General features: G+C 34.2%; 1 pseudogene; it reads left to right on the top strand.

The window, feature by feature from the left end:
- Positions 1 to 4,638: 4,638 nt before the first annotated feature.
- Positions 4,639 to 5,490, top strand: LOC149225040 (aldehyde oxidase GLOX1 pseudogene; annotated as a pseudogene).
- The last annotated feature ends 3,866 nt before the right edge of the window (positions 5,491 to 9,356 follow it).

Here is a 9,356-nt window from a genome sequence, read left to right as displayed (position 1 = left end):
CAACAGCATGTATTGCACTATCAGTACATGAGATTTAGTGGTTTTCTAGCAGCTTCCGAGCCTCTGCATGATAGCTTGTTCACTCCTGTCAGAGGCTGCTTCTGTAGAGTTGGTCTAGCTGCTGGCTGAGCAACTCCCTCAAGAAATTGCGCAATACTAGAGGGGAACCAGTCTTCCCTCCAGAAATTGCGCAAATATGACTCGCAGCCAATTGGGTTCAGAAACTACGCAATTTCTATATGAAATACCTATATGTTATGTTGTTATCATTGTAAACTGCCCCTCAACCTCTTCTTTTAATGTTATATTGGTTAAATGTGATGTACCATCGTCAACCCTTAGTCCTTGTCTTGATATAATTCATTGATCAACCATTTAATTGGGTTACTCATACAATTTTTTAAATAGTGTGGTGTGCATCACATGAAAATCCTACATGGTCATGTAACATTGGTTCACGCCAGTGCTAGGGCATGGCCCACATGTGGTTAATTGTTCAAATGGTCAAGATCAAAAAGGGTGATCCAACGCTATAGAAATTTGGATAGATAACCTATCTTTATTTCCTTTCAATTTCTTCATTTTGTATTTTTTGGCCACTTGACACGCTTCTTTGCAACTAAGAGAGTTTCGTTGACTTATGACCATAGACTTTCCCACTCAATTATTGGTTTGGCCATTTCATTCCCCATAAGAGATCTTAATATTCTCAAGAGAACAACTTGAATGCATTTTTGAGCTACTTAAGAGGTAAAGCTTTGACCCTGGGAATTCGATTTTTTCCTCTCACTAGATTTATGTCATAACATGTGGGTGTTGTACATTAATTTTCTAAAATTATATACTCTTAAACACAAACACGCACACACACACAAATTTCATTTAATATGTTGATATTTTTTGAATTTTAAGGTAAATGAAGTTTTAGAATTTTAAAGCAAATTAATAACTAATAAAAATTTATTAAAAAAATTTTAAATAATGAAATAATATCAAGTTCATTTAAAATAATTGTCAAGTGGGTGTAGCTTAGAGAGGAGGTGATATTATCCTCCCCACTGAGGATTCCAACCCCATCTATATTGACATGCTCACTCCTTGGGAATCACTTCTACATAGATAATTTGTCTATTTTATTAGATATGAAACTAAATTAACATTGAAACTCAAAGAGAAATATAGTGATTATAACGTTCAAGATACCCCAAGTGCTAGAGCACAGAGATATCTTAAAGAGAGGGAATGGATTATTGGGATGAGAGTGGATAGACCTTCTTAGTTCATATTTTATTAGGGACTATAATTCAAGTGCATTTACTTGGATATTATAGGATGCATAAAATAGTATTTCTCAAGGGAGAGTATACCTAGTAGGCTATGTGCTATCCATGTTGTTGGATTCTTTAGCTCATTTTAATTTACAATTCTAATTAATAGCAAATCGTGTGAAAAGTTTAACATTATAATTTTTTCTAAACATTTTTAAAGTATTAAAATTAGAACTCTATTGAAATCTTGATTAATAATAAAGTAACAATATTTTCCAATGTAAGATTTTTAATATTTCCTTCGAGAAGAAAACCTTACACACACACATATTTTCCAAACTAAGATTTTTAATATTTCCTCGGAGAAGAAAACCCCTCTCTCACACACACACATTACAATTGTAAAAAAATTGTTTTTTAATATTTAATAAATTTCCACAATTTTTTATAATTTTATTAAAATACACAATCAATGCACTAACCTTATAATTTATTAGTAAATAAAAAATCATTATAAATTTAGTTATAAATATAATATATAAATTATTCATTTAATTCAAATTTGAGTACTCTTTAAGTGTGACTTTTTATGGGATTCCCCAAAAATATGCTCAAAAATCCAAAAAATCGCACTTAAAGACTACTCCATCAAAATTACATCTCATTCTATACATTTTAAATAAGCATGTGTAAGAGAAATATTATAAAGAATTAGATCCCTTATTATATACCATTCTCATTTAAAGTTTGTTATATGGATATTGATGTTAGCATTTATGGTCATGGACATGAATAGTATGCATACAAGACTTCATTTTGAGTTGCTTATATTTGGTGAACCGAGTTGTTTGATAATTTAATGTAAAGACTAAAAAATTAATAATCCTTTAATAAGATTTTTAATGGTGTTTTAACTAGTATTACTGAATTTAATGATATTTAATTTAAAGATTCAATTTACTTGTTTTGGTGTTTTTGTTGTTGATACTATTCTTTATGATATTATAACTTTTTGTTAATATATTTATTTTCAAACTCAAATATAAATAATGGTCACATTTTTAACATAGATGAAGCTATTTAATTTATATACCAAAACTTTCCAATTTATATTGGAATATTTAAATAAGAAATATATCCATATTTTAGCTATTTTATGTTTTGGAGATTTAATAGGTATAATTTTCTGCCAATTTTAGTTGTATTAGGGAAGATATTTTTTAAAATTTTGAAGTTTGAGTTGCATAACTTGCACAATTTAGGCGATGGAGGAGTTTTCAAGGTGTTGAATCCATTTGTTTAGTCAAAAGCACATTTTAAACAACTAAACATCACAATCTCGCTCACAGTTGTGTGCAATAATTAAACAAAACCACAATTTAACATATAACATATTCACAATTTACTTCACGATATATCTTGAGGTGAGTGATATTTAATGTTTTTGAAAATGGGATTTTGGCAATAATGTTTTAATTTGTATTAATGAATTTAATGATATTACTCAATTTTACTTGTTTTATATATTTGGTAATTTTTTGTTGTTGATGCAATTCTTTATGATGTTATAATTTTTTTGTTATTCAATATGTATTTTTAAACTCATAAATATATCACATTTCTGTCACGTTAAAAGAAGAACAACATAGAATAATTAGATGGAATTATTTCATTTACATGACGCAATTCCGTATTTTTGGTGGAATATTTAAATAAGAAATATAATCGTAGTCTCCCTGTTTTAAGTTTTGGAGATTTCATAGGCATATTTTTTTGTCAAATTTTCCATTATTAAGGCATATATTTGTTAAAATTTAGAAGTTTGAGTTGTATAATCTACAGAGGTAGGTGCCTAAGGAGTATTCAAGGGGTTGAATCCATTTATGTAGTTAAAAAAACGCAATTTAGTTTGTTGTAATCACTTACTAATATCACCCCACAAGTTTGTTGTAATCTTAATGAGTTGTTTTTAGTGAGACTTTTTGGAATCTTTTCTGGTGGGATTTTCCCGTCTAATTTCTCTAAAATCCTGCAGGAATTTATTGAAATCACTTTTCAGGGTGGGTGCTGAATTTATATATACAGTCAAAAAGCCAATTTAAATAACACAAATCAAGATTCCACCTCAATTTTTTTTCAGCCAAATTCTATAGTAAAATTCCAAAAAATTCTACAAAAAACAACTCCTCACCTTAATATATTATTGTCACCTTAAAATATAAATGTGAGAATTGTCGTTAAAATATAAATGTGAGAAGTTTATTGTGATTCCGAAAATAGAGTTTTGAAATGCTATTTTGCTTATATTTTCCATTCCAAGTTGGTCTAGCCATGTTTATTGTGGTCTGTGATCCAGCCAGAAATGAAATAAGAGTGAGTTTTAATTGAGGTTGGCCACGTTGAAAGAGCAGATACATCCACGATGACTATGGCTGGAATGTGGAGACCACTTACAACTATGCATTTGACATCACCTCTCTATAAAAACTCAGCTCATGAACTCGCCTTTGCAGAGCGTACCAACAGCAATACCGATTTCTGGATATCATATCATGGAGTCCAAGTGTTGCATTTGGATTCAATTTGTGGTGTATATTCTGGTAATCAATATTTGCAGGGCGGATGGCCGTGATACGGTAAGCCCTGGCCCTGGGAGATGGGAAGTGGTGATTGAAAATGGAGGTGTGTCGGCGATGCATATGGCCACCACCATTATGGGTACAGTGGTGATGTACGATTACACAGATTTTGGTGATTCTAATATAAGCCTCGCAAATGGAATTTGCATAGGTAAATCAGCCGGTTATCATGATTGCTCAGCGCACTCCATAGAATACAACATTGCTACAAACAAGGTGAGACCGTTGACGCTCACGACTGATACTTGGTGTTCATCGGGAGCCTTTGCTGCGGACGGTACTTTGGTTAGCACTGGTGGATGGGGCGATGGAAACATGAGCGTTCGTAAATTTGTACCTTGTGAAACTTCTACATGTGATTGGGTTGATCCAGCTGGTGAACCTGGATCTGGGCTTCTGAACGATCGATGGTATGCTTCAAACCAGATCCTTCCTGACGGTAGAAGTATTGTTGTGGGGGCAACTACGCTTTTACCTACGAATTCCTGCCACCAAGGAAGCCTGGTGAGGGAGTTTACAATCTGACGTTTCTAGAAGACACCTATGTGTCCCAAAACCTGCAGAGCCTGTACAATCTCTATCCTTTTCTTCATCTCTCATCCGATGGAAATCTCTTCATCTTCGCCAACCGTGATTCCATCTTGCTTGATTACCAAAGAAATGTTGTGGTCAGGCATTTTCCAAGAATCCCAGATGGCCCAAGAAATTACCCCACCACCGCCTCATCTGTGATGTTGCCACTGTCCGCATCTGATGCATTTCGGAGGACAGAAATTATGATCTGCGGTGGTGCTCCTGTTGACAGTTACAATTTGTCACTTGCAGGGATTTTCATTGACGCGCTCCAGAGCTGTGGAAGAATGGTTATCACAGATCCCAATGCCGATTGGGCAATGGAGAACATGCCTGCTCCCAGAGTTGTGGGAGATATGCTGCTTCTTCCCACCGGTGAAATTCTGATTATCAATGGAGCGGAGAAGGGATGTGCAGGTTATGGGCAAGCAACCAATCCAGCTCTTGCTCCTTATTTATACAGACCTAATGCATTGCCAGGGCAGCGCTTCTCAGTACTCGCAAGTTCCACTGTTCCAAGAATGTATCATTCCACTGCAATTGTATTGCCTGATGGTAGGATTTTTGTGGGAGGTTCCAACCCCAACAAAAATTATAATTTCACCGTTATGTTTCCCACAGAGCTTCGTCTGCAAGCATACAGTCCTTATTACTTAGACGAATCTTCCCTGAAGCCCACCATCATTTCTGTGCTGCCTGCTTCGGTCACTTATGGCGGTAGCTTCAAGGTTCAATTCGCTGCAAATAATCATCATAACATTTCCATTCAGTTCAACATTTATCCTCCGACCTTCACTACTCACTCTTTTTCCATGCATCAGAGATTGCTTCTGCTTGCATCTGCCACCCCACAATTAGAATTAGTAGGAGGAGCAGGGCAGAATATTTATAGTGCCCTAGTAACGGCACCTCCCACGCCTGTTGCAGCACCGCCTGGGTACTACATGCTATTCGTGCTCAACAGTGGAATACCCAGCGCTGCCACTTGGATTCATTTGTCTTCTAATTAGACTCATCCTTCCGCTTTGACATTCTCAATAATCTCCTCATATGTACTGTACTCTACCCTACTCTACTGTACTGAGTGAGCGCTGCAACGGTAAGCTCTCGTACATTTCAGAGCAATAAAAGTTTTGGGTTTCTTTTCTGTCTGTGTGGAAGAAATTTGAAATTTGTTCTTTGTTGTACATTTTTTTCACCAATGTAGTGAAAAAGCAATAAAAGTTTTGAAAAAAAAATAAAAGAGTTTTGGGGATGAAATTTGAAAATTGTTATAAACCTTTTCTTTGTAAAGAAATTTGAAATTTGTTACGAAGCTTTTTCTTTTCAAAATTGTTATATAAAGTAAAGGATATTATTATATAAAGTGTCATGTTAGATTGTTATTATAGAAAGTGTGATGTTAAATGTAAAAAGAGGAGGACGTTTAAAATGTTAATTATATATTTATTCTTTTAAAATTAATCCACTCTCATTAATGCTAATAAAATATCCATCATATTCATGTGTATTAAGTATCAAGATATAATTATCATTATTTTAAATTTGATTAAAAAATATTATAATTTAAACTTAAAAAAACACATGTTATAATTTTAAAACTCAACCTACTATTATGAATCACAAATTTATAAATTTAAAATAATTAATTTTTTTAACAATAAAATTTGAGATTAAAATCATATAATATAAAATTAATTAATTACAATACCTTATTTACCTTTATTATCCAAAAAATTGTATAATTAATTTGATTATATATTTTTTCAATTAAAACCAAATTGTCTATTTGACACAAGTAAATATAATATTAACAAAATTTAATAAACACATTTACCAGTGAGTTTTTAAGCATTTGTAAAATTATATAATATTATAAGATAAATTTATTTTTATTGTTTATAATGGTAAATTATAATATTAAATAAACAATTATTGTTAACGATCAACTAAACACTTAGATTACTCTAATAATAAAAATATCTAATAAAATATTATTATAATTAATGATGTAGTCTAATTGTTTCATGCTTTATTTTTCTTCACTAGAATCTAGATTGTCATTTTCCAATGTTTAAGATATTTATTTTTTTTCCAATATTGTATTCAACTCATTGAAAAGCTTAGAAAACTAGGATTAGGTGGACTACATAGATCAAGCCCTCAAGCTAGTGATTACAACACATTATTATAACAAAAAAAAATCTATGGATTGCCTAGCCAATCCATTATACCAAAATCCTTCCACCTTTATATGCACAGTTCAATCAATCAATCCCCAGTGGAGATCCATTGGCCAAAAATGGCCAAAGTGTAATGTACCTCAATTTACTCAACTATTTTTTTCTTTCTTTTTGCAATAAATTCAAAAATACTCATTATATGAATCTAAGGTTTTACCTCATCATACATCTCATTTCAAAACATTTTTTCTCTAACACAATTTACATTTTCCATAGCTAGTGAAAAGAGAATTCTAGATGGTCCCTTGCTCACTAGTCTAGACACAACACCATACTCGTTCAAGGCATAACTTCTTGGTCAACCCGATCATACTATAGGGATCCATCTCGATTTTATTGGTTAACATATAACACCCTTCCTAAATGCCACATGTGATACTTGTACCCTTTTGTTCCAATATAATTTAACATAAGGGACTTAGGCTTTATGAATAATAAATTAATTGTACTATATCTTATATACTTATGGTGTATCTAAGTCTCTCCTTTTTCTTTCCCATACTTTATATATTTTTCCCATGGCATTAAGCTTCTCCATGGTATCATACCCATTTATGTTACCTCCTTGCTTTGCATACTCATAATTTTGTTTATGCACTAAAAATAAATTACTATTTTGTCCACCCTTAGCTCACTTATCTTTCTTTCTCGAATTAGGTTAAAAACATTATCCTTGGCATATATTATTATTACTATTTCGAAATAATTATATGACATGCAATTATCATAGTAAACCACCCCTCAACCTCTAACTTCAATGCTAACTTGGTCAAATGTGATGTACCTTCCTCAACCCTTAGTTCTTGTTTTCATGGAATTCATGGATCAATAATTCAATTGGGGGACTCATGTGATTAGTTAAAAAGCTTGGTGTGTGTCATGTGACCATGCTACATGGTCTTGTAATACTGGTTCACACCACGACTAGCACGTGGACCCAATGTGGTTGATTATTTGGATGGTGAGGATTACTGTACAGGGGGATTGTCACAAGTCCACTTTCTAGAAATATAAATACTTTTTTTTAAAGAAATAAATACTAATGTAGTTCAATAAGTTCATATTCATTAGGTTTCCCTACCCCTATAACAGTGTCTAGTGTGTAGACTGGGTAGGGGGATGTGTCATAAAGTTATCCTTCTTCCTCATCCTCTAACCATTAGGGCAAGTCATGCTCAATAGAAGGTTGAGCAGGAGGGCACATCACAAGTTTTTTTGATGGATGCCCATTCTTTATGGTCATGTTCCCAACCCTGCAACTAATGAGGCATCAAAAGTGGCCAACCAAGGTCTTCCTAAGATGATAGGATAACCATTAAATTTGGTTTTGGGATGCAGGACAAGGAAATCAGTGGGATACTCCCATGAGTCAATGGAGACCATTACATCGTCAATAAATCCCTCGGGAGCTATTATGGATCTATCTGCAAGTTGAAGTATGTAATCGGCCTCCTCCCAAATCTACCCAAGTAACTGTCCAACCGTGGTAAACGTGTGACGAGAGAGGTAACTATAAGGGATTCAACCTCCTTGGTGACCTTAAAGAAATGGAATCGACGGAAACAAATCAACCATACCTTCCACACCAGCAGCAATACCCCAGGGGACATCCCAGCCACTCAAGCATCCTGCCCCTAGGTCCCACTGACCTTTTAGACCTCTAAACATTTGGACGCTCTCATGCTATGGGCATGATAGCATCTAGGGACCTCTTGACACTTTCACAGGCCTACAAGCCACCATCCAAGGACTTTTCCCAGCGGACCTGTGCCAACATCCCTTGAAATCAAGGCACTTTTCTGGCCCAGAATTTCGGCCACTCCCCAGAATTTGTGTAACTTTTAGAATCCACCGAAGACATGATGACAAAGATAAAAAAACTGAGAAATAAAACTCAGGACTAAGCCTAACCATCCCCAACTGGGATTGACATTCTGTCAAACACTTGGAATCAATGCAACCTACAGGTTTAGGATACAAGACAAAGCATGAATGACTAAAAGCACTTATGAACCATGGCAGGAAGGATCACCAACGTCTCCATTGAACTATTATAACATCAATTAGGTCTTGCATCCATCATTTTAACATTCAAAAGTAAATACATGAAATAACCATTAAATGAATCAACCAATTAACCATGCTTATAACGAGCATAAAACCATGTAAATATCAAAGATATGACATCCTTTAAATCCACATATAAACAAGTGAAAAAGTAAGAGAACTTAGCTTTCATTAATAATATAAAAATCTGAAAAGGTTCAGTACTTCCATGTACCACCCGACTGTAGATATGGGTGAACCAAATATTTCTTTTAGCCAATCACCCCCATGCCATATTCCAAATGTGAATGTGGGATCTCATAGGAAAACCAATCCAAAAACAACCAAGGGAATCCAAAGGTTAAACCACCTCCACCCTCATCAAATCGTGATCACACCGAAACTGGTGCTCCGATCATAACTGAACCGAACTATGAATTCCATCTGGACTCCATCACTATCCTTGAGGAATTTTTGACTCCTTGCCTCTCAGGCTTTACCGCAATCCAACCACGGATCACTTGGCCCTAAACTGAGACCAGTGTCTCAGGCTTTACCACAATCTAAACCGGATCATTAGGTCATAA

This window comes from Pinus tabuliformis, chromosome Q (assembly GCF_031772625.1).
Source record: "Pinus tabuliformis cultivar Carrire ecotype Pingquan chromosome Q, CPIR1, whole genome shotgun sequence".
Lineage (NCBI taxonomy): Eukaryota > Viridiplantae > Streptophyta > Pinopsida > Pinales > Pinaceae > Pinus > Pinus tabuliformis.
Note: the sequence above shows the minus strand (reverse complement) of the source record. Positions and strands in the feature narration are given on the sequence as shown.